We start from the raw sequence: 25,772 nt of genomic DNA, 5'->3' as shown, positions 1-25,772 counted from the left end.
TTACATTTACCCCTGGCATCAGGAAATGCTGTATTCTGTCCACTACCAAATGTCCATGTGGTTCAGTGGCCCAGCAATTAAGCTAATAATACCACGACATATATAGGAGCTGAAATAAAAACCGAAACTAGGTAGGTACTTTCAAACCTGTAGGAACAACTCCTTTCCCAGGGAGACAATAGGATGCAGAAAAAGTAATAAAGAACTAGAAGTCAGAAGGGTCTAGATTCTAATCTCGCTTCAGTACTTACTGTATGATCTTAGATAAGATATCCTTCTTATAGGACAGTTTCCTCATCTGTAAAATACTTTCTGTTCACAGAGTTTTGTGAGGAAAAAATTGTGCTCATTATAATCTAAGACATTGTGTGAACTATAAATCAAGTTATAATATTGATGGTAATTGTCTTAAAAATCCAGCTGATAAAGTAAGGATGGTGGTTTCCTGCTGATAGCCATTCACATTTTCTATTTCAAGGATTTGACCAGGCCTTGAAATATTCAATCAATTCCACTTCAGCATACGCAACTAAGCATGCAATTGCAAAAAATAATTGAGCTCTTTAAGTCCATCGATAATACTTAATTCTATGAATATTCATGCGGAGAATAATGCAATTTCCACAGGCTGCCTAATGTCAGGCTGTAAAGAGGGAGAAGCTGATTTTGATTTGGAAACTAAAGCAAACCCATCATTAAACATCCTGGATGAGAAGTGACAAGGTGAATTGCTACACACTTTAAGCAAACTTTACAAGAAAGTTTAATTAAATGAGTCTATTCGTTTTTTGCAACCTCATTTAGACGCATTTATTTAGGTATGGCATTTCTACTTAAAGACTTGGTGAGCCACTGTCTTTGACTCAATTACTAAAAAAAAAAAAAAAACTCTCGGCACGCTCTCAGACTTCTATAAAGGGTCCTATTTGTATCCTGCATATTTTTCTCTGGTTGAAATTCAAATGAGAAAGTTTTAACAGCACATGATAAACAACACTTTAAATTTAAAGACGTAAAAGGCTTAGTTCTTGGGTTTCTGAAATCCTGGATTACCTAGTGAATCTGGGACGTTATCTGTTCCTCAACAGATAATGCTATGAAATGGGAAGACCTGTGCTAGTTCCTCTTTTGGGGGGGTTGCCAGCACTGATTTCATTTTTTTGAATGATACTACATCTAAGATGAGGGTTTGTGGGGTTTACCACCTGGAATTAAAGGGTGAGGCTGAGTTAGGAAAAGATGAACAGAAACAGCTCTCATGGAGCTTTGCTGAGTCTTTCACGGAGTACACTGTCAATACCAGGAGGTGTCTCTGAAGTCTTCACTTGCTTGATTTAAAACAGAGTGTAATAACCTGGCATTACCCAGATTACTTTTCTATAAAATATACAAGATCTCCACGGGAAAGCTCATATTATGTGACTACCTAGTCAAGATATGGAAAATTGCTCAACGGTTATCTCATTTAATCTTCACAGCAAGCCAATGGTATGGTACAGGATGCCTCGTTGTATAAAACAAGGAAATAAAGGAACACAAGGCTACCGAACTTGACCATGGGCCCACAGCTAATCAGCAGCAGCAGAACTGGGGTTTGAGCCCAGAGGCAGGTAACCCCAAAATCTGTGCTTGTGATGTCATACCACTCAGAAGTCATGCACGATGTCAAAGTCAACAATCATGGGAGCAGCCCCAAAGTGGAAAGAACACAAATGTTAATGAACTGATGAATGGATAAACAGACATGGCATATTCATATAATGGAATATTATTTGTCAATAAGGAATGATACTGATACATTCTGTAACACAGAAGAGTGAACTCTGAGAACATCATGCTAAGTGAAAGAAGCTAGTCCAAAAGACCACGCATTGCACGATGTCATTTAGATGCAATGTACAGTATAGACAAATTCACAGGGACAAGACAGACTGATGGTTGCATAGGGCTGGTGACTCAGGGGGAGGGAGGAGAACAGGGAGTGGCTGCTTATAGGGACTCGGTTTCTTTGGGGAGCCCTAACAATGTTCTAAAATTGATTGTGCTGATGGTCACACAACTCCACAAATAGACCAGAAACCAGAGAATTGTATACTTTAAATGGGTGAATGTATGCTACGTGAATGACACCTCAAGATTGCTGATACTAAAAAATGAGTTATAGGAGAAACTTGGAGAGGCACGAGCAATTTCTCAAGGGCACCAAGAAGTGGATGGAGATAATCAACACCCCCAGAGAGTGTTGTTACAGATTTCAACAGTCAGCAGTACTGGGTTTGCTTTCACTGGAGAATGTGGTGAAAAATACAGAGTTTCCCGCAAGAGCAATTGTGACAAACTTCCTAAGGAGTTGCTTCCGGCCTTGCTGGCAAAAATGGTTAAAAGGGCTTCCTTCAAAGCTTTCTCTCTCTTGAAGGGGCTCCACCAGAGCTTTCTCGTTTTCACGAGCTTGAACTCACCTTGCCTGAGACCTAAGTGACAGTCAATCATAATATTTGCCTGCAGGAATCCTGCCTTCACTGTAATGATGGGACCTTCTGATCTTACCCGATGCGGATGGATAGTCAGTGATTTTGTATAACCCCAAATCACCGTCTTTAGTGCCTTCTCAGGGAAATGCACCAGGAAATTCTCCAGCATCCAAGGCCTTTCATCTCCCCTCCTGCCTCTTAAACACTGCGGTGCCCCTCTCTCTCTGCTACACCTCTCTTCTCTCCATCTTCAATTTTAATAACTTTCTCTTGGCTTAGAGACAAGAGGAGAGGCACAGATGGCCCATTTTGAGATTTAATTTGGTTTAAAAGTTAGGTGTCATTTCCTTCATGAAAGGTAAGTAAGGGAGGGAGATAATTTCATAATTCTCCATGAAACCTTTTTTTTTTTTTTTTAAATAGAGGGAAACTGGTGGTGAGGGCATCATGTTTCACACATTTTAATATGTGTAGCTGTTTCAGTGCATTTCCCTTAAAAATGAAAAAAAAATCTTTTGATGATAAGAAAATGACTTTTTAAAAAATAGAAGCAGGATCATGCTATACACCACCTCCGCCAAGGATGGAAGGAGGGTTGTGTTACGTCTATACTGATTTCAAAGTCACCACCATCTTTCTGGGTTATTCCCTAGTGGAAGTTTGTACATCTTTATAATGACTTCAGAATAATTTATCACATAGTAAAGATTTTAAAAAATCATTATTCTTTTGATCGAAAAATCCTTATACTTCAACTTTAATATGTTCTTTCTGAAGAAGTGGCCGCGTATATTTTACTCCTAGGAGAAATCAACAGCAGGGCACTCAAGCAAGGTTTTAGAATGTTCCAATCTCACTTTAAAAAATTTTTATGAAACTTTTTGTTGTGTCTCTCTACCATGACACATACTTTTGGGTGCAAAATATGAAGACCTTTGAAACACAGAGACAAAACTTAGGTTGGTGAGATCATTAGAAAGGAGATTCAGATATTCAAACTAATGGTTTAAAGTTAGTTTAATATTTAGAATTACTTCTTGCCTATGGCAAATGTATTAGCACAGCACCAGTAAGCTAAGAACAACACTGATTTATGTTTCTGTCTTTAGGTTCCATTAAACTGTTCTTTTTCTCACTACCAAAAATCAAGGGTGGCAGACATTTCAGCTTAGTTCGGCATCCCCAGAAAGCATCGTTGTGAAAGCAGTGGGACACCAACCAAATATTGTAGTATTATTCTCTCAATATCAGGGATATTTTATTCTGAGGTAATTTTGTTTATTAACCAAAACTAAAACCCATCACACACACATAAATGCACGTACACACACACACACACATACACACAATGTCTAAGCTGATAAATCTTCTTTGAGGACAGGAACTAGAACCATAACCAAATCCATTCTCCCTTGTTTCTTGTAAAGGGTTTACCTCAAATCCACTGAAAGCTGCAAAATTTGGAACTTTCAGGCCTTCCTATGTATTAGCTTTAAGGAAACGTTCCTTTTATCAGGCTCTCAGGATACTACAGAGAGAGACCAAAATTAACTCAAAAGATCATACTGAGCTCAATCATGCTGCATCGTTGCATCACCCGAGCATGGTCACCCAAGGGTGGATTAGACAACAAGACTGCATGGCTCAGAGTTCTGATACTGCTGGCTCTGAAGAAGGCTCTTTAGATCCTTTTTAAGCTATAGAGCAACTTTTTATTTGAAAAAACAAAAAAATTTCTATTAGGAAAACAAAAGGCATGAAAACTAGAAATGGCTATTTATTGAGTGTTTACTATGTGTTAGGAACTGTGACATGCCTTTGGCTTACAGTGGTAGCCCACTGTGTACACTGGAGAATTCTCTAATGGTGGGTGTTGGAGAAAGAAGAGAGAAAGAAAGTATCCCTATGCTTCGGTGAGAGTGAGGGATGGGAGACATGAATCTGCTCATATGCCAGGCATGTCATTTCCCCCTAACGCTCACAGTATGTGTGTCTCCATACACTTAATATATCCAGGCTTGATACACATTCACCTTATTATGTTCTGTGTATTACTGTAAGCATTAAACTTTCATACCTACTTATCACAGTATAGGGTTGTATGCACAAAACCATGCATTCTCTACTTTAGAGCCAGTTTAAGGGATTTTCCAGGGCTGATTGTTTGTATACACAATTATGATTTTACCTCTTGTTTGAATACAGAACCAGGCAAGTGGTAACACTCCTACAAGGCACTGGCTTACATAATCCCCACAAGAACTTTTCAGAATGAGTGTTGGGCTTCCCTGGTGGCGCAGTGGTTGAGAGTCTGCCTGCCGATGCAGGGGATACGGGTTCGTGCCCTGGTCCGGGAAGATCCCACATGCCGCGGAGCAGCTAGGCCCATGAGCCATGGCCGCTGAGCCTGCGCGTCCGGAGCCTGTGCTCCGCAACGGGAGAGGCCACAACAGTGAGAGGCCTGCGTACCGCCAAAAAAAAAAAAAAAAAAAAAAAAAAGAATGAGTGTTTATACTCTCTTTTGTTATTTTACCAATGACAAAAGAGAAAGTCAGAAAGCTTAAGAAATTGGCTGACCACCCAACTTTCAAAGGAGAGAAGTGGGATTCTAACCCAGGTCTGTCCGAATCTAAAACCTAAGCGTTAACTGCTTCATTAAAAAAAAAAAAAAAAAAAGAGGTAGTGCCAATCTTGTGTTATTTTAAAGGGATTATTAAAAGGCTTAAAAAAGGACGTGTTCTATTAAAGAAAAAAAGAAGAAAGGCGGGAGGAGCCATTAATTATGCATTTTCTGGAGAGGGAAGGAGAACCCAGCCTCTAGAGAGTTCTATTCTTCTACACTTCTACACCTTCTACCACTAGGCAAATGACAAAAAGAAGCTAAAGTTACAACTGAAAACAGTCAAAACTAAATAACTAACTTACTAACCAGAACAAAAACTAATTTTTCAGTCATTTTATGCCATTTGTCAAAATTTGGAAGACTAGTATTCTGGTAGGAAAATTCACCCCCACACCTAAATCTGCAAAGTTGGGGTCTTCTTAGAGAAAAAGATTTCTGATTTAGTTCTAAATGGATCACAGAAGTTTACCTATCATCCCAAATCGGGTGCAACTTTTGAATAACCACATAACTACAGAACAGAGGTCAATGGCTTTGATTAAAATTCACTGATTAAGCTTACAGAGAAGCTACACTTTTCAGTTAAGCATGTTAGCCCTTTAATTCAGAATATTTTATACCCTCTCTTTTTAAGAAAAGTTATAAAGACTTCTTGTTTTATAATAATGACCCAAAATGCCACGTAAGTTATGAGACAGTTACTGACTGTCCACGATTCTCAGCAAACATAATTCCTAGAATTCTAATTCTGTCCCTCTCCCTAAGTATCTTTGCTCTAGACCAAGGTCCTCCCTCTTGGACAGAATATGATGAAAATTGTCATTTAGCATCACTCCTTTAAGTTGAAACCTACAAAATACACACAGCAAGAGGCATGGTTAAATTATCTACTGTATATAAAACATTAGTACAGGGAATACAAGGTCTTTACAGATGTACGGGAGGTAATGCCTGCTCTCCGCTTTCATTTTCTTTCCACCCTCCTCTCCATTAGCCCTTTTAATCAAGCATCTGCAACAGCCTTACTTCAGAATGCTCCATCCAATGTTATCAATGTCAGACCCAAAGGCCTCTCCTCATTCTTCATCCTAATTAAACACTTTGGCATCGCTGACCTTGCTCTTCCTGGTAATCTCTACTTCCAGAAGGAGGACAGATTTACCCCCCTTTTCTCTGAGTCTCCTTTCTCCATCGACTTTGCTGATTCATCTTCCTTGGACTGCCCTTTAAAAAGCAGCATTGCTAGGACCCTGTCCTTGGTTCTGATCACTGGACATCCCCTGTCCCAGACATTCTACCTCTCAGATGGCCCCACTTAAAACCTGTGGGTGAGAGTTTCCTTGTCTCTGTTCCCAGGTTCACATCCTGCCTTATTTTCACTAAGGCATTTCCAAGTGCTTATTTAATAGCTTCACAGAGAAGTCCAAGAAAATCTATACTCAATATTTTCCAAAACGGAACTTGTTCTCCTCTTCCCTGCCTCTATCTCATTTACTTTCTTCTAACCTAGTCATCCTCATTGCAGTCCTCTTGAATCCTCTCTTTCCTTTTAAACCCAGCCTTGCCCTTGCTAGTCATTTGCAAGCCACTGTCAAGCTGCCTCTGAAACCTCCCTCCCCCGCATCCCTTCCCATCACTTTCACTGCCCCAGATGGGACCATAATGGACTCTTAGCCTCTTTCTGGTCCAAGCCCTCCTCCTCCCAATGTAGATTCCATGTTTAGAACAATTTTTCTAAAATGCAAATCGAATCAAGTCACTCCTTTGCCAATAACCTTCAGCAGCCCCCACTTACTTACATGGTAAAGTCAAAGCATTTGCCATGTAATTCTACCTTTTCCAAAAGCTGGCCCAGAGTGAACTTTCCAGTCTTCCCTTTGTTCACTTCCAATTCCACCCCCCCCACCCCTGAGAGGCTGTTCTTTTCTCTACTATGAGACTGTTCTTTATCCCCCAACTATAACAACGTGTTCACAGCTCTGGATCCTGTTGTGTCCTCAGCTCCAGATGTCATCTATTCTCTTTCTTACCTGGAACAAGCTTCCTCCAGCTTCAAAGCCCAGCCCAAACAGTAACTTCTTTGTGCAAAATTTCACTGTGTAACAATAATGGATGACTGCCTATAATGATATGTATTATTGCCTATATTAGGTAGTAGGTATTGCATTAAGTCCATTTCAACATTTTACTCATTTGCTTTTCACAACACATCCATGGGTAGGTTCTTCCATTTTACCCATGAAAAAATTCAGGCTCAAAGAGATGAAGTCATTTTCCATGTCCCAAAGGATAGGAAGTGGCAGAGCTGAGCTTTAAACCCAGACAATCTCATTTCAAAGAAATGTGCTTAATTACTATGCTATTCTATCTCCCGTCACCATTTAGGTCTCTTCCTGCTAGGATGGCAGTTACTTGAGGGCAAGGATTCCGTGAAATTTATCTTTGTGCTTCAAGTTCCCAGAATGTAGTAGATATTCAATAAATGTTTGATGACTTGTATTCAGAATGAGCGATACTGCAGTGTCCTCCTGTAGTTAAAGGCCTTCTGCACTATTAACTGTGATTGGTCTTCTTGCATATTTTGATCTCATCGCACATCTCTTGCTCTGCTCATCCTGGCTCAGTGTTGGCTTCAAACCCTTCCCAGCTCCTTTTATCACAAACTCTGTGAGTCTGAGATGGTTTCATCTCCATATTTACTGGATTAAACTCCTTAATTAATATTTAACTCCTTTGCCTTGAAGAACAAGATGAAGGCACAAATGAAATCATCTTTTAGAATCCCTTTTTGATATACAAGGCAGAACTCCCACTTATGACAGGTTCCCAGAAAAGGGGGATGGACACGGTAAGTGGAAATGACCTAATCCCCATCACCTTTACTGCAGGATCAGTACAAGAACAGGGATTTACATTTCTGCCCAAGGACCGACCGATAGCCAAGGATTAAGAAGACGACACCAGAAATCCTGTTGAATCACTTGAATGTGATAGATCTATAAATGTTAAAAGCAGTATAAATGTATTAAATATGGCAATCAAGAAAATTATTTTTAAAACAGTAGTACAAAAATTATGAATACTATGCATAGAGTGTTTACCATGCGTCCAGCACTTTGCTAACAGCTTGATACACCCCATTTCGTTTGATAATAACAAGAATATTGGAGAGGTACAGGCATTATCTCCGTTTTACAGAAGAAGACAGAAGAGTTTTGAGAGCTTAGTGGGTAACTGGCAAGGTCGTTACAGCTGATAAGGGACAGAGCCTGGACTCAAAGCCTTATCTACCTGACTCCAAGATCCATGCACTTAATAGCCATGCTCCCCTGCCCGCAACGTGTTCATATCATGACCTGTGGACGCCTAATGAGATGAGGCCTGTTGTCCTCAGCCATACAGCTAGTTATTGGCAGAGTTGGACAAGAACCCAGGCCTCCAGACTTTTTCTCCTGAACCCTCCAGCCTCTCCCATAAATATGTCATACCAATATTAACATGCAACACAGAGTATATGTACTTCCTGCATTTTCTTCATAATATCTGGTGGTTTTTTTTTTACACAAATAAATTGAAAGCTGAACAAAGGTCACAGTCATGAATATAGGCACAGTTTTCCTAGAGGAGATAGTGAGAGAAATCTTTGATATTTTAAAAGAATTATTCCCACCGAACAGACCCTAGAGAATGATCCAGAGTCATGTTTTGGCACCTACTTTTTTGATACATCTTTCCAGAAAGCAAAAAAAGGCATACAAGATCAAGTTGTCATTCCTGTGCTTTCAAAGTACAGTCATTCCTCTTTCTTAACCTACTATTTCAGCAGGAACACTATTTTGCACCCTATTATACAATACCCATATATTTTTTAGAAGGTATGGAATGATCTTCCTGTCACTTCCTGTACTCCTAGCTCACTGATTTCTTAACTCACAGGGTTATTCCTCTTCAAAATGAGAAGCTCCAGGTTTACATTAAACCATGGACACACATACACTCAAGCTAAGTTAGATTCTTAATCAACAGAACCTATCTTTCCTGGGTTCCATACTTTGCTTTATAAAGTGGATTGCAATTTACCAAGCGATTATTTCCTAATCTTTCATCCTTTTGAGTTTGCCTTTCTATTGTCCTTTCTCTTTCCTTTTTCCATTTTCTTGCCTTCTCTCCTATTCTCCCTATCACAGTTCTGTGACTCATCTGGTAAACAATGTGCTAGACAATGTAGAAACATGTATAAGATGTCCCTGTCATCAAGATCTCTTACAGTATATTAGAAAATGATTCTTCCTTCTTTATACTTGAATAGGAAATATTATAAAGGATCTGTCCCCTGCCCCCTATCCAAGGACAACCATTTCTCTATACTAAGGGATGACTCCATGCTTTCTCCAGCATCACCAGGTGACCACTGCCTTAAATAAGAGAAATAGATTGAGGATATCTCTGCAGGATCAACAGTGCACCCACACACCAGGGTTAAACCACCCCCCTCCTATTCTTCTAATCCCATCAAGAGGGGTTAAATGCCATTGGGTTCCAGAGATCCATCTCTCCTTATCGCACATCAAAAGCCTTGCCTTCACTCTCCATTTTAAGTCCTTATTATGTACTTTATCACTGAAAAACATCGCAACCGTATCTCCGAAGGGACATTTCACGTTCTTGCTCCAGTGGAAATCCTACTCTTCCTGGGATTCTGCTTCTCCCAGATTGTGCTCAAGAGGTGGCCGTTTTGCCTCCCTGTGCCTTCAAACCATTAGGACTGAAGATGTGAAAAAGGGGCATCTTGCTCCTCATCACTGGCAGGCCATGCTCCCTCAATGCCCTGTACATATTCTCAACACTGAGTCTCTCGCCATCTGACTATAACACACATGACCTCGCATTCACTGACACCGTAGCTCCCTCTTGCCATCACTCCTCCTTCTTTCTGGATAATTTTAACGACCGGCTGTCTTATCACTCACTCAGTACTCTTCCTGTCTACAGTGGCGGCTATTTCAGTGCACAGAGAGGTGATTCTTCCAACACGTTCACTTCCATTTATGTGAACTGCTCTTGCTGCCCGTCTTGTCTGCCATCCAGCTTCAGCGACTCACGCTATCTTGTCATTGTTGATAACAACAACCCTTCCTTAATCTCAATTTCATGCAACCCACTTGCTAATTAGCACTGCCTACTTTCGTAGCTCAGCCTCTCTCATCCCCTGACCCCATTAGTCTTTTGACACCCATGTGTCCCTCCAATCAATTGATTTTATGACCATCTCTCACCCTATGATGTTCTCATTCTCATCCTTACTTAGCTTAACTTTCAGGGTGAATCATTATGATTATTATAAATACTCCTTGTACTTACTTACCCCTCTATTGCATTATGGTGTTTGGTACTGGCTTGGTAAAACCAGAGCCCAAGGTACATCAAACACTACCTACTCTGTGCCTGGGCACGTTACTAGAATGTGGACAAACACACACACACACATCCGATCATGATAAGGAGTAAATGGTAGTGTCTTCATTCTACTAGTAATTTCTTCTCATTTCTCTTCTCTCTTTAAAATTTAACACCTCCCCCTCCATCCTTTCGCTCAGCGGATGACCACAGTTCACACATCACTGAGAAAACAGAAGTAATCAGTGCAGAAATTCTCCAGAATTCCATCAGAGGTCTACCCACCTGCCATAATCTGCCCACTCTCTTTACTGTAGGTGAACTTCCCATCCTCCTGTACTTGTGAAAGACATCCCATTCTCTTCTCTATCATCAACCGATCTCTTCTTCTCTATTGGATCACTCTCACCCATCACACAAATATACAGTTCCTTCTTATTAAAAAAAAAAAAGAGTTCTCTTGACTCCCCTCCTTGGAGTTGCAGCAGAGCTCATGGAAATGGTTGTCTCTATTTGTGTCTTTAGTTCTTATCACCCTGTTCTCTATTAATGCTGCCACAATCAGGCTTTCACCATTTTCCACTCCAAAATTTGTTCCAGTTCACTTTCAGTTGATTGCATTTACTATTTCAGTTGGGACAAAATCATACCTCCAGTCAAAGCCTTGGCATCATCTTTTTCTTTTCTCTTTTCTTCTCCTTTCTTTTCTTTTTTATTGTAGTAAGAACAGATAACATGAAATCTACCTTCTTAACAAAATTTTAAGTGTACAGGACACTACTGTTAACTATAAGCACAATGTTGCACAGCAGATCTCTAGAACTTACTCATCTTGCATAACTGAAATTATATATCCATTGAACAGCAACTCCCAATTTTCCCCAGGCCCCCAACCCCTAGGGGGAAACCACCATTCTATTTTCTGATTCCATGAGTGTTACTACTTTAGATACTTCATATAAGTGAAATCATGAAGTATTTGTCCTTCTGTGAATGGCTTATTGCACATATCATAATGTTCTTAAGGTTTATTCATGTTGTCACATATGGCAGGATTTCCTTAATTTTTTATGGCTGAATAATATTACATTGTATATATATATACTATATTTTCTTTATCCATTCATCCAGTGATGGACACTTAATTGTTTCTATATTATTCAATCACGAATAATGCTACAGGGACAAGAGCTGCGTACATCTTTTCAAGATCCCAATTTTCATTCTTTTGAACGAATAGCCAAAAGTGGGATTGCTGCATCATATGGCAATGCCATTTTTAATTATTTGAGGAATGTCATGTTGTTTTCCATAGAGGCTACACCATTTTACATTCCCAAAAACAGTGTACAAGAGTGCCAACTTCTCTGTATCTTTGCCAACACTTTTATCCTTTTTTTTTTATGCATAGTGGTCATTTTAACAAGTGCAAGATATCTCATTATGATTTTGATCTGCACTTCCTTATTAGTGATGTTGAGCATTTTTTCATATACTTCTTGGCCATCTGAATATATTCTTTGGAGAAAGCAAAAGCTTTTCCTCTAAGATTAGGAACAAAGCAAGAATGCCCACTCTCACCACTTATATTTTACATAGTACTACAAGTGCTAGCCAGAGCAATTAGGCAAGAAAAAGAAATAAACACATCCAGATTGAAAAAGTAGAAGTAAAATGATCTGTTTGCAGATCTTATATGTAGAAAATCTTAAAGTAAAATGATCTGTTTGCAGATCTTATATGTAGAAAATCTTAAAGACTCTACAAAAAAAAAAAACAGGTAGAAGTAAGAAATGAACTCAGTAAAGTTGCAGGACACAAAATCAACATATAAAAACCAGCTGCGGGCCTCCCTGGTGGCGCAGTGGTTGAGAGTCCGCCTGCCGATGCAGGGGATACGGGTTCGTGCCCCGGTCTGGGAGGATCCCATATGCCGCGGAGCGGCTGGGCCCGTGAGCCATGGCTGCTGAGCCTGCGCATCCGGAGCCTGTGCTCCGCAACGGGAGAGGCCACAACAGTGAGAGGCCCGCGTACCACAAAAAAAAAAAAAAAAAAAAAAAAAAAAAAAAAAAAAACCAGCTGCATTTCTGCACACTCACAGTAATCTATCTGAAAAGGAAATTGATAAAATAATTCCATTTATAATAGCATCAAAAAGAATAAAATACTTAGGAATAAACTTAACCAAAGAGGTGAAAGACTTGTATGCTGAAATCTACAAAATTTTGATGAATAAAATGAAAGAAGACACAAATAAATGGCAAGACAGTCCATTTTCATGGACTGAAAGATTTAATATTGTTAAAATGTCCATACTACCCAAAGCAATCTAAAAATTCAATGCAATCCCACTCAAAATTCCCAATGACAATGTTTTACAGAAATAGAAAAAGCAATCCTAAAATTCATATGGAACCACAAAGGACACCAAATAGCCAAAGCGATCTTGAGAATAAGAACAAAGCATCACGTTTCCTGATTTCAAAATATATTATAAAGCTACAGCAATCAGAACATTATGTTACTTGTATAAAGACAGCCATATAGACCAATGGGACAGAACAGAGAACCCAAAAACGAACTCACGCAAATGAAGTCAACTGATCTTTCACAAGGGTGCCAAAAATACACAATGGGGAAAGTACAGTCTCTTCAACAAATAGTGTTGAGTAGACTGGATATTCACGTGCAAAAAATGAAGTTGAACTCTTATCTGTCACCATACACAAAATTCAACTCAAAATGGATTAAAGATTTAAAGACAAGATCTGAAACCGTAAAACTACTAGAAGAAAACATAGAGGAAAACATCGTGACATTCGTCTTCGCGACTACTTCTTGGATTTGATAACAACAAAAGCACAGGCAACAAAAGCAAAACTAGACAAGTGGGACTACATCAAACTAAAAAGCTACTGCACAGCAAAGGAACTATCAAGAGAATGAAAAGGCATTCAATGGAATGGGACATAATATTTGCAAATCATATATCTGATAGGGAGTAATGTCCAAAACATATAAAGAACTCCTAAAACTCAATACCAAAATACAGATAACCTGATTAGAAAATAGGTAAAGGACTTGAGAGTCACCTTTGACATCCCTTTTTCACAAACATATTGGCCAATACCCCTAGAAATACTACTACCTCTACTTTCAAGATATACTGAGAATCAGACCATTTATCACCACCGTCATTGGTCCTAGACACTATCATCTCTTGTCTTGGTTATTGCAAGAAATAGCTCTTTACTCTTCTTTCCCTGCCTTTCTCCTTGTGTGAGCTCATTTTCTTCCATGTATATATACAAAGAGACCACTGCCATGCTGTTGAATCTCAAATTGAGGTCTCTAGTTCAGACCTCACTTTTAAGTTCCATTCTTAATAATTACACAACTAACCCCATTACCTTTCTACTTGGATGTCTTATGTTACTTAACAGTGTCCAAAATGAAACTCTGCTTCAGCCCCCAAATCCTATCCTTTCCAAATATTCCCCATCTTAGTAACCAGGAATCCCTTCAATCACTAAAGTCAGCAATTCTTGATAGCTCTTTTTCATTGGCACCTACATTCAAACCAGCATCAAGCTCTATATATTCTATTTCCAAAATGTATCTCGAATCATTTACTTCTCTATCTTGATGAAGTCTGCACCATTTCCCCTTGGTTCCAAAACAAATGGATAAATAAAATGCTAAAGAATTCAAAGGAGTGGAAGTTCATATATAGTTAAAGAGACTAAAATAGTTTCACAGAGGACTTGGCATCTTAAATAATTCTTTGATGATGTAAGGAAATGTGATAGATGGGCAGGTTTGGAGATAACAATGAAAGCACAGGGAACAGGTCAAACAAAGACACCAGAGGAAAGAGCATGCTCTGGAAAAAATAAGTAGCCCAGTTGGGCTGGAGCTGAAAATATATTTAGATGAGAAGTGGGAGCAAGGGCTAAAAACATAAAATTGGACTATATTGTGGAGGGCCTGAAATACCACAGAGGGACAGATTAAGTTGATTTGTATACTTCCTGCCTTCCCAATGTGCCTTGCTGTTCATAGCCATAAATGTGTATCAGTGGAAGTAGAAGACAGCCCATATTCTCTTAATTGTTCTGCATTTCACTAGGGTCTTTTCCTTTCTGAATGTACTAGGGGATGCCCCAGAATACAGAACTTTTTCTGCTCTTTTTTTCCCTATAACATCAATTATTAAGCAACACTCTATATTAGCAGAGCCATATGCTTATTATAACAGTAATTGCTTCCCCATGATTATTTTCAGAGTGTTTCTTTATGTACTGAGATATTTATCTTGCATGCAGAACTACCTATTTTGTAAAAATACCAATAGCTGGAATACCACTGTGTTTATGATTACTATCCTCATTGAATCAAAGGCACCATAGATGCAGGAAGTTTTAAGAATATTTAATACATCATTTACTTGATTTTATCTCCTCAAGGTGCCTTGCAGATTGTCTTAGCAGATGTGAATTTCCTTTCATCATGTGGAATGCAATTCTATCCTTGGTTTGTTATAAATTAACAATCTGAAGTAAAGTCCTGCATTCTGAGCAACAGCTGAAATATTCAATACGGAAGAAAATTCCCTACCCTACTCAGAGTTAGCTTTTCTTCTTTGGTTAATGCAACCACTTAAAATGGTTTTCCAGCTTTCAAGCCTGATAGATTACATGTGTGTGTGTATGTGTGTATGTATATACATATACATATATATTTCTATTGTATATATATTTCTAATTTCTATTCCACAGAAAATAAGTCATATGATTTTGAGAATGTAGCCAAATGATTTTCACACCTATAAATGAACATTTTAAACCATCTGTAGAACTAACAAAGCACAACAGGACTTACTCTGGGGTCACTGTAGGCACTGTAAAAAGTTAGTACAAACTAAAAAATGAGAAGGGTGATTCCAACATCTTCTCACCTGGAGAGGATATCTAAATCGTAAAATAAGAAATACAAATAGACAATAAACACATGATTAGTTGCTCAGCCTTACTTGTATTCAAATAAATGATAAAAATATTTTCATCAATAAACAGGAAAAATATTAAGATAGTTTTCAGTGACTTCTGAGCACAAGTGTGTGTGTCAGGTCATTTGCACATAGTGCTGGTGCAAGGGTAAACATTCCTATAAAGAAATTGGTTGAAAATGATTACCATTTAAAATAACCATGTATGTACTAAATCTTCTAGGAATTTATCATAAGAAAAGAATTTGGGATGTGCACAGGAATTTAGCTACAAGGATCTTACTCATCATACTACACTTTATTGCTTCTAAAAAAAATAAGTTAAATGTCCACTGAAAGAAAATTGAGGAAATGTCTCATGCTACAAAAATTCTATGAACCCCTTAACTATTGCAGAAATTAATGCCATGGGAAAAAGTTTATAATAGATTTACTGGAAAAAAAACATGATGCCAACTCTGTACAAATATTTACACTGCATACACACAGCACACAGACTGCAAAAAATATGCACCAAAATATTAACCATGGTTTTTTCCGGTGTCAAATTACATGTGGTGATACACACACATACATGGATATTTTCATATATTTTAGATATACTTTGCATAAGTATGTAGTTTACACATATGTATATTTATGTACATATATTGTGTATTAATATATGTTAATATTATGTATTATTTATATCTCAATTCGGACATTATAAAGAATTAAACAAAAAAATTGGCTTCTTCCAGCAAATTATTAGTACTAAAGTAAAAACTGGTAGCATTAGGATTCCATTTTACTTTGAGAGTCCAGATGGCTGAGAATCTTTAGAAAGCAATGAAGAGGACAACACTTTGTATCAAATCCTATGGGACCTGGTAAATATATTTACTCTTACTTAAAAATAAAGACTGAAAGTTGCAAAACATAATACTCATCTTAAAATGTTAGAAAAAGAACAAAATATACTCCAAAAATTAAAATGAGAGAATTATGAAAATGAACTTAATGAAAAAAGATAAAAACTAGAGAAAATTATAAAGACAAATAGAAAGCCTGAAAGAAAAAAATAAATATATCTCTTTCAAGACTGATTTTTGTAAAAAAATGAGGGATAAAAATATAAAGGATTAGGGATGAAAGGGAAACAACACAGTTACAAAGGAACTTCAACAAATTACATGAGAATATGATTCCAGAAAAGCACCAAGGATACAGAAACAGAAATAATCTTCAAGAAACTATTAATCAACCTGGAATAGTTCTAGCCAATGTTCACCTAAAACACACTAGCTGTTCCTTTAAAAATAATATTATTAAAAAAAATAATATTATGACCTGTCTTCCCTGTCCATAGCAATATTTGATGCTATTTTATTATTTAATCATGTGATTTAAAAGGAATAAACACTGGAGTCTGGCTGTTGTAAGACTGTATTATATGTGTAAGCATAACAGATTCCTCTGTAAGGAACATTCTCTGTACTCTGTGAGCTTCAAATTGATGCTTTTTCAAATTTTAATATTTTAATTATAAATATTCAATGTTCATATGCTAATCAGGGCTTAATTTTTCCTACTGAAATGCCAAGAATAAGGACTCTCTGTAATCCAGAGATTTCTTGGGTTCTCCTACTTAGATTACAGCTTCTCTCTCTAATATCACTGCTTCTAATTTTGTTACCTTCCTGTCCAAACGTGTGTGTGTGTGTGTGTGTGTGTGTGTGTATGCGTGTGTGCTTTAATCAGATGCTTCCTAAAACATTACTGTTCCTGCTCAAATAAACTTTTAGTTGTTCTCTAACTCTCCTTGGTCAGATCATAACTCAAAGCTCTTGGTCATCTAGTTCCTACACCTCTATTGTTATATATCTACTGCTGTCCAATGAAATTACTATGTTCCCATTAGTCTGACTTGAGTTGGAATTTTGGGGAAGACAATGTTCCTGAAAAATCATCATCATCATCTTTGCACCATCTCCTCACTCCCCAACCACCATACACATTGGTTTTCTTTCATACACACTGGTTTTCTTTCATTTAGAATATCCATCATCTCATTCCCACTTATATGAGTTCTAATCCTCATTTACAACCTAATTAAAACTGTCTCCTTAAAGCTGCCCCTACTATACCAGTCAGCTGATGCAATGTTTATATTCTTATTTCTCTACTGAGAAGAGACAGGGATTTCTCTATAAATGTATAGGGGTGCTTGCTTTCTTCAATAAACGGCAAAGTAAATATTGTTATCTATCCATAAAAGAACTGGAAGTTGACACAGGGGACTGAGAGAAGAAAATGGGAATTGTATCAAAAAAAGAGTAAGGTAATGATTGGTACAGATAGCTCTGAACAACAAGAAAGACAATCTGTTAGGTTGCCACAAGATAATGGATTATCCAAATATTCCAGGGAGAGACTGCTGCTTAGACTTCATCTCCTGGGAAATAAAATGTCTAAAACAATAGTCACTTAACATTTTGTTATACACCTACATCAACATAAAAATTTTGGACACACTTCCAATATATACATTTCTGCATTTATGTACTCTACCATATATGTATGTGGGTGTGTGTACATACACTAATACATTACATGCACTATAAAATACACTCAAAAAATAGAAATTTTAAAGGATAAAGGAAAAGAAATGTACCTTTAAATAAAAGCTTTAATTTTTTTCTGCAACCCAGTGTTCAAATCCCATTTTGGAAACATGATCCCACCAATTTTAACAAGAGGGTTGAATGAAAGAATAAAGAAATTAGTTCACTGACGGGGTGATCTTTGCTAGATGCAGGGTAAGGGGGTAAAGTATTAGGGGAAGAGATCAGGCTTGGGAAGGGAGGAGAGACAGAGAAGAATACGTTTTGTGCTGCAAATAAATCAGCCTCCCCACCACATCACGTATGATTTCTCTGACAACTCAAACTGGTTCAGGGTTGCCAAGAGGCAAGAGTTCTTATGTGGGAATTGAGAGAAAGTGGGCTCTGTTACATTCATTCTGATGTACACAGATGGAACGGTATACTTGGAACAGTGGCTTGAGGCCTTAAAGGGACCAACAGAGCTCAAGTTAAAAGAAGGTCGGCACAGGTCTCTCTTTTCTCCTTCTCCTAAAACTGTACACTACAAAACATCAACAGTACTCATTCTGGCATTTTCATAAATACCCTTATGGTACCATTTCCCTGGCATTTGATCAATTTATATTTCCTGATATCCATCCCTGTCAATAACATCCTTCCTCCCAACTGAACTCCCCTCCGTGCACACACAACACAGACACACATATACAAAGAGACGCACAACAGCTTTGTATAATGCTGAGCATCCAACAGCCACTCCCCAATTTTTTTCAAATAAGGATCCCCCAGACTGAAGTGTCTCCTCATCTGTGATTATTTAGCTTACTTTTTGTCAATACTAAATAATACAGAACATAGTTTTATCAGCATCACATACGTTGTGTGTATTAAAATATGCATATTTAACCAATGTGCATTACCTTCCAAATACCAATTTTCTTTTTCCAAAAAAAAATATTTCAAAGATCATTTTGGATCAGTGAATGTGTGATAGTGTAATTTCTTGCATAAAACACACTCTAAAGAAATACTTCCTGAACCTCCTTGTGAGCCTAGCTCTCTCTCCACGTAAATCCACACCCTCCTTTTTCACATTTAACACAAGCATAAATAGTATTGCTATAGTGTCGATCTCTTCCTCCCACTTCAGGCCAGGCCAGTATAAAACTCCATGAATGGAGTTTCCAAAGAATGCTAACTCAAATATTTCAATCCCTTCCATTAGTAAACATGCTTGTATTTCAATTACCTTCTCTCCTTCACACATATCCTTAGGATACAAAGAGAACTGGGAGTATATTGTACTGTGACTCAGAGCTGTCCCTGAACAATACTTGGATATCCTGCTTATCTGTGTAGACGAACGTTCCTTAGTTTGTGGAGCACGATTTCTGACCCGCTTTTTCCCAACTCAGCATAACCCAACAACACTCCTAGTCTTTCTCTTTTGGGGTGCTGGAGGTCTTCATATATCACTGCATTTTCCTCTTCTAGTCTTTACTTTAGTGTTTTTCACTTCATTATAACAAACTCCATAAACCACTCGCCTGATCAAGCTAAACACAGTACGAAGTCATTTTCCTCCTCTTTGAATGGCTTCCTCCTGAAAAGCCTCAGAGTTTTCCTTAATCAGCTGAAGTAGCTAAAGTTTTTTTTTTTTACATCTTTATTGGAGTATGATTGCTTTACAATGGTGTGTTAGTTTCTGCTTCATAACAAAGTGAATCAGTCACACACACACATATGTTCCCATATCCCTTCTCCTCATGTCTCCCTCCCTTCCACCCTCCCTATCCCACCCCTCTAGGTGGTCACAAAGCACCGAGCTGATCTCCCTGTGCTATGCGGCTGCTTCCCACTAGCTATCTATTTTACATTTGGTAGTGTACATATGTGAAGTAGCTAAAGTTTTTAAAGTAGGTTCTCCCTCCATCTATTTCCTAAAAGTCCATCTAGATACTTTTACATGAAAATAACTTAAATACATGTGTTAAAATTAAAGGTTCTGACCTTAACTGTTCAATACGTCAGGGCATCTACTTCAGAAGATGGGGATGGCTTATCACCCACTTAGCCTGCCCCGGCCCACACATACAGTTACTTTATTAATTTCCATGCTAAATTGATTTTCATTTAATTTTATCGGAACCCCTTTAAACTATTTTAGAAATTTGGTAGAGCAAAAGTAAACCCATTTTACAGATAAGCCAAATTTACAGAAAAGAAGTAACATCACTATGCTAAACACATGTTAAATTAAGCTACAATTGCTGGTTTCTAGCTTTCTTTCTACATTTTTATGAACTCTGATTTCCCTGAAGTTTGTACATAGGTCAAGTTGGTCATTCAAGTGCTACAAAGGCTAAGGCAGACCTTAACTGATAGGAGTAGCCTGCAGGGAGCTCAGGTGAACCAGTCTAGAGCTGCTATGGTTACTGCCTGTTTGTCCAGAGGGAAACCTGGACAAATGTTAATGAGTCTTGTACACTGCAAGAGAAGCCAAAAATGAAAATTTCTAATATGAAATCTCCCCTTCTTAAAATGTTGATTAGTAATGTACAATGTGTTAAACACTGCACTGACCAAATGAAATCACTCACGGGCTAGATTCGCTCGTGGATTATACATAGTTCATCACCTCTGTAGCTGATGACTATTCCGTGACTCACTTACCTCTACCTTCTACTGCTTTAACATTCCTCAAACTGAGTTTAGGGAAACCGTGAAAGGATAATCTTCTAGGCAGTTCCTTCAGCTAGTACTGAATAATACTCAACATTACATCACCAATAACCTTTTTTCCTTTGTGTATAAGCATATAGACGTAATAGGTACACATCTGCAATTTCTGTTCTATTTACAAATGTATCACTTGAAATTTTCCCCTTCCCCTCACACATCCCAGTTTCAGAATGGGTAACTGAAATGTCTCATTACTTTTCATATGCACTTCTCAAATCCTGTCTGATTTGATTTTAGGTTCTGAGCAATTCATCCTGATCCAGTTGTGTGTAGAAAATATATACTATCAACTTCCTTAGCTTTAACTCAATTTTATTTAATACTTGATTACATCTCTCCCCCATCTTTAAATTTAATTTGATCCTTGACAAACAACAACTAAACTAAAAAGTGACCGAGCAATAAGCAAAAAAGTTAAGAGTTTTGTTCTGAGTTAGGCGGCTTCCAATCGTGAACTGACACGAACATGGCGCGTCTCACCCGGTTACTGCCTTTGCTCTTAACTGAAGTGAAAGTACAGACATCAGAAACTCAGCAGCTTAAAAAGCAAATGATTATCCACCAAGCCCAATGTCTCCCCGAAGGCCTGGAGATTACATGTGTAATAATCAGGTTGCCCTTGCCAAAAGTAAGGCTTAATGCTTCATTTTTTTTTATTGTATTTATTGAATGCAGCCATTGCTTGATAGCCCCTCTGAGCATTAACAAACATGAAAGAAACCACCAAAGGAAAGAAAGAAATATATAAATAATGAAAAACCATGCCACTAAAGTTTATAATCTGGAACATGCAGTCCTGGAAATCAGGTACATACTCTTACACTCCTTCAAGGACTCCGTTCTACTTTAAAGTTACGCAAGCACTGCTTAATTTGTCAAAAACCTGAATCTCTGAAGTCCCATTTAGATGCATTTGCAAAATACCAATCCTTTTGCTTCTTGTTTCTGTATCATGCCATGTGACAATGGGATATTCCTAAATTTTGTTTCTGGTTCTATATTATTATCAGCTGTATTTTCACACTGTGATAATCATATATTTAGGACTCCCCTGAATAACTTTTTGTAAGATAAGGTGCCCCTATAGCCGCTAGTATGTGGACTTGCAGGGAAGTGGACCAGAGTTATTAAAATCAAATCATCCTTGCATTTAGGAAGAGACAAGACTAAGAACCTGTGACATTTGGCTCTCATGTCCTTCACTTTTTTTCTATCCATGATAACTCATTTCACCGTCTTCTTTGTAAGTGCTACTCTTTCAAATTTGCAAGTATTAAAAAAAAGATAAAGTTTAGAAACACAATTTGAAATAATGGTCATCCAAAAGGGATTAAAGTGTGATTTTTGTTTTATCTTTAAGGGACTGAGGCAACATTTTCTTTAGCTATCATGGAAGTCTTTTCCCATAAAATATGGCTGAAAAAGAAATCATCCACATAGCAACATCAAAAGTACAAATATTACCCTATGATTTTGTGCTTACCTCTTTAACTATTCCTACTCTGAACATTTTTGCTTTTGTGAAGAGCAAAATTATGAGCTCTTGGCTATCATTGTCTGGTGCTGTTAGGAAGATTTTTATATTTGTTCCGGGCATTCTCTGTAATTTTTACATGTGGCTTGGCGGCGGGGAGAAAGGAGTGGAGCGGATTATAAAACACAAAATAAATTTAAGAATATGTAGGAGGAATAGAGTGGGACAGGAATAGAAACTCACTGGCAGGTCTTGTGTGTGTTTGCTTACAGGATATTCTAATGTAAAATCTACTGAGGAGCTGCTTTTTGAAGAGAAAGAAGGAAGACTTATGAAACTCACCTCCTAGGACAAATGAAGGCCATGTAGTTGGAGGTAACGATCTACAGACAGTGTCCTGGTACTAAGGGAACGCCTTCCTCCCATCTGAGTTCACACCCCATGTCTCCATTAACCTGTGACGAATACCTGGGTGCACTCAAGTTCTCTTGAGGAGGGAGGAACACTACAGACCTCTTCCAAGAGGACTCACAACCTAATAGCACCTGGGTTCCCCAAATACACTTCACACAAATCCATTAGGTGCCGAGAGCCAGCTTGTTTTATAAATGATTTGGTGTAATGTAACGGAATTAACCTAACATTTATATTTTCATCCTCAAAGTACATTAGGAGAATTAGAAATTTCCCAACTGACAACAGATGAAAATGAATGCTGTCCTTATTTACTTTGGGTGGAAACAAACAGGGCAAAGGAAGGATGCTTTTCTTAAAGCTTCATCCAAGGTCAGATTTTGTTTTCTGTTATTTCTGGCTTCCTATCCCAGAGCCAAGCTTATTTTCTTTGTCTTTTCCTTTTTTTTTTCTTTCTGGATTTCCAATAAAATAACTGAAACTAGAATTATGCTAAAAAAAAAATCTCAAGGATATTTTTAAGTCCCCAAGGTAAAGAAACTGCCTAAGGGGGTCAAGAGTGTGCAGACCAGATTTTTTGCAGCATGTACTATTTCACATTTTTAAGAAGGCAATTAGTTATTCTTGTGTATTAGTGGCTGCCCCCTTTTCTCTATAACTCAGGTGATAAAAAGGGCCTTGGAGAGGGCATATTTTAAGTGCGACATTTATTACCCAAAAAAGGAATGATTCTAATTTAGAGTCACTGGGAAAGCCCTTTCTATAGATGCAGTTAAATTTCACAGCTGCAAAAGCTTGGCCTCGCTGTTTTCAACTCTCACTGCCATTTCTAGCTAAGTCATCGTTAGCTTAAAGATAGAGTTAAAGAACCTGATAAAATAACCTGAACACGAGAGTTTTATCTATATAAAGCAATCCAAGGGAGCACAATATTAACTTGGTGGCCATGGAGTATGTGTAAGATGCAGAGCTGTGCGTGGTGATAACCTTGAAGAATCTACACTTGGAAAAAAAAAATAAAAGGGAGAAGGACAAATTCACCTGTGTGTTTGGCGTGATGGGACTTTCAAGTTACCAGTTACTAGTAGGTCATTTTTGTCACAGCAGCATGTACGAAGAACTGTTGACAGTTAGGGATTTTTATTACATGAGTTTGAAGGTTGGATCCATATTTTAGGTTAGAGAAAGCCAAGTTGATTTTTGAGATATGTCTTGACTTGCTACCTATGCTTAGCAAAACCACACTAGGAATTTTTTAAGGCAATTTTAAATAAGCGTGAAAATCTCTGTACCCCAAGATTCCACCATAAAAATGAAATAAAAATATGTGGGGTCCAAAGAAAAGATTCATTCCATGGCCACATATCCTTAAAATCTAAAATGGAATTGGAGGCCTTCTTTCTCAGAGTATAGATTCTCGTTACTTCCTCTTCAAGAGAAGCATATCTAAAAGGTTATTGATTTGGTTCTGAAGGACAGAGTGTTTATTACGGAGGAAGCCATGGCGGAGTACGAGTGTGAGAAATTAATGATGGCTTTGTAAGTGTCCATGCTGTGGTGTGGAACCAGTGGGGCAACTGTCAATCTATATGATAATACATTCCCAAAGTTCATAAAACCAGTGAGGTGAAAACGCATTGATTTTTGGGGGGAGCTAAATAGAATTTATCAAAAAGAAAGGGCAAGAAGTTGACTGAAGTTAACACCTCAGTCTGCAGAGTAGCTCACACCTCACTTTTTATTTGGTTGAGGAGTTTATGATGTGACGTGTACAATTTCTTGTTTTTATTTCTGGCCCCCAAGGAGAACAGAGCATGCGTCATGTACATCTTTGGAATCTGTGAAATATTGAAAAAACTAAAAAAGAGAAAAGGAAACACATTCTATCTGTCCATTTTTAAATAGCCATCTATCACCTAAGCTTGAACTCTGGCTTCAGAATGCCCCCTTCATGCTCTGCCAGATTCAGGAACAAAAGAATTGCTTCCTGGTTCTAAGTACATTATCTAAGTTCTTTATGCAATTCTGATTGTATTAGAACTAGCATTACAGGGAAAAATCGCCACACTGTATCTAAGGGTTTATTTCCTATCAGTACACAGGGATTTATACAGAGTGCCACTAGGTGAAAACTGAGTATGTTTCAAATGATATTGGAAACAAGCAACTACTGTTGGTTTACATCTTTACCTGTAAAATCCCCTCAACCCTAACAGTTGTAGGTAAATTCAAGGCAAGCCTTTTTGCTCCCTTTTCTTCTCTGGAAACCTCCCCTTATTCGTTGAGTTTTTAAGATGTATACAGCTTAAAAAAGAAAGGGTGAGAATTCTAGGAATATGTCTAAATAATTCTTTATAGATGGTGCCCATGAGACCAGCGAGAATTCCAACCATGGAACATTTGCTAAAATACCTTGTTTAAGATATGCCGTAAATTCTTGGATTACAAATGATTTTATTAATTTATTAGGCAATCAAAGTGCCTCCATTTAAATAGTACCTGACACACACTGAAGTGGAAAAAGTACACCAGTAAATGGATTCAATGTATGCCTTTATGAAAACTTCTGAAAGTAATTTCTCAACAAATAAGCACCTTTAGAGTGCTGAATGTACCAAGTGTCAGAATTCTGTTAAAATTCAAAAGGAGTCAAGTGCAGATTTTTCCTTGAGAGGACACCTTGATTAGCTACCTGAACTGACGCATAAGGAAGACACATCCCCTTGTCCTCACTGTAGAATAAATTATTTCACAATTAAACATAAATTTAAATGCAACATAGTGACATCTCTTAGAATATATGCGACTTACCCAGGAAATGATGTATTTTCAACACGGTTTGGAGAATAAACGATATTTAGGTATGCTTTTGTATTTACAACAAGCTGCCTGCCTGCCTGCAAATTTCTTTCTTTTATTTTTTAAAGGCAAGAAAATACTTAGAGCTGCTCTAGTAGAGGTTTATAATATTTATGGAAACCTTCTTAACTGATCTATTTGTAAACATTTTAACGGTAATTCTTTTAGCAAACACACAATATATTCATAACAAACCATA

General features: G+C 37.8%; 1 protein-coding gene across 4 annotated transcripts in view; it reads right to left on the bottom strand.

Annotated features, from left to right (window-relative positions):
• Positions 1 to 25,772, bottom strand: part of TENM2 (teneurin transmembrane protein 2) — a gene marked incomplete at its 5' end in the record, with an annotated part of 1,007,477 nt that overhangs the window by 903,921 nt on the left and 77,784 nt on the right. The gene's annotated exons all lie outside the window — the stretch shown is intronic.

This window comes from Hyperoodon ampullatus (assembly GCF_949752795.1).
Source record: "Hyperoodon ampullatus genome assembly, chromosome: 4".
Lineage (NCBI taxonomy): Eukaryota > Metazoa > Chordata > Mammalia > Artiodactyla > Ziphiidae > Hyperoodon > Hyperoodon ampullatus.
Note: the sequence above shows the minus strand (reverse complement) of the source record. Positions and strands in the feature narration are given on the sequence as shown.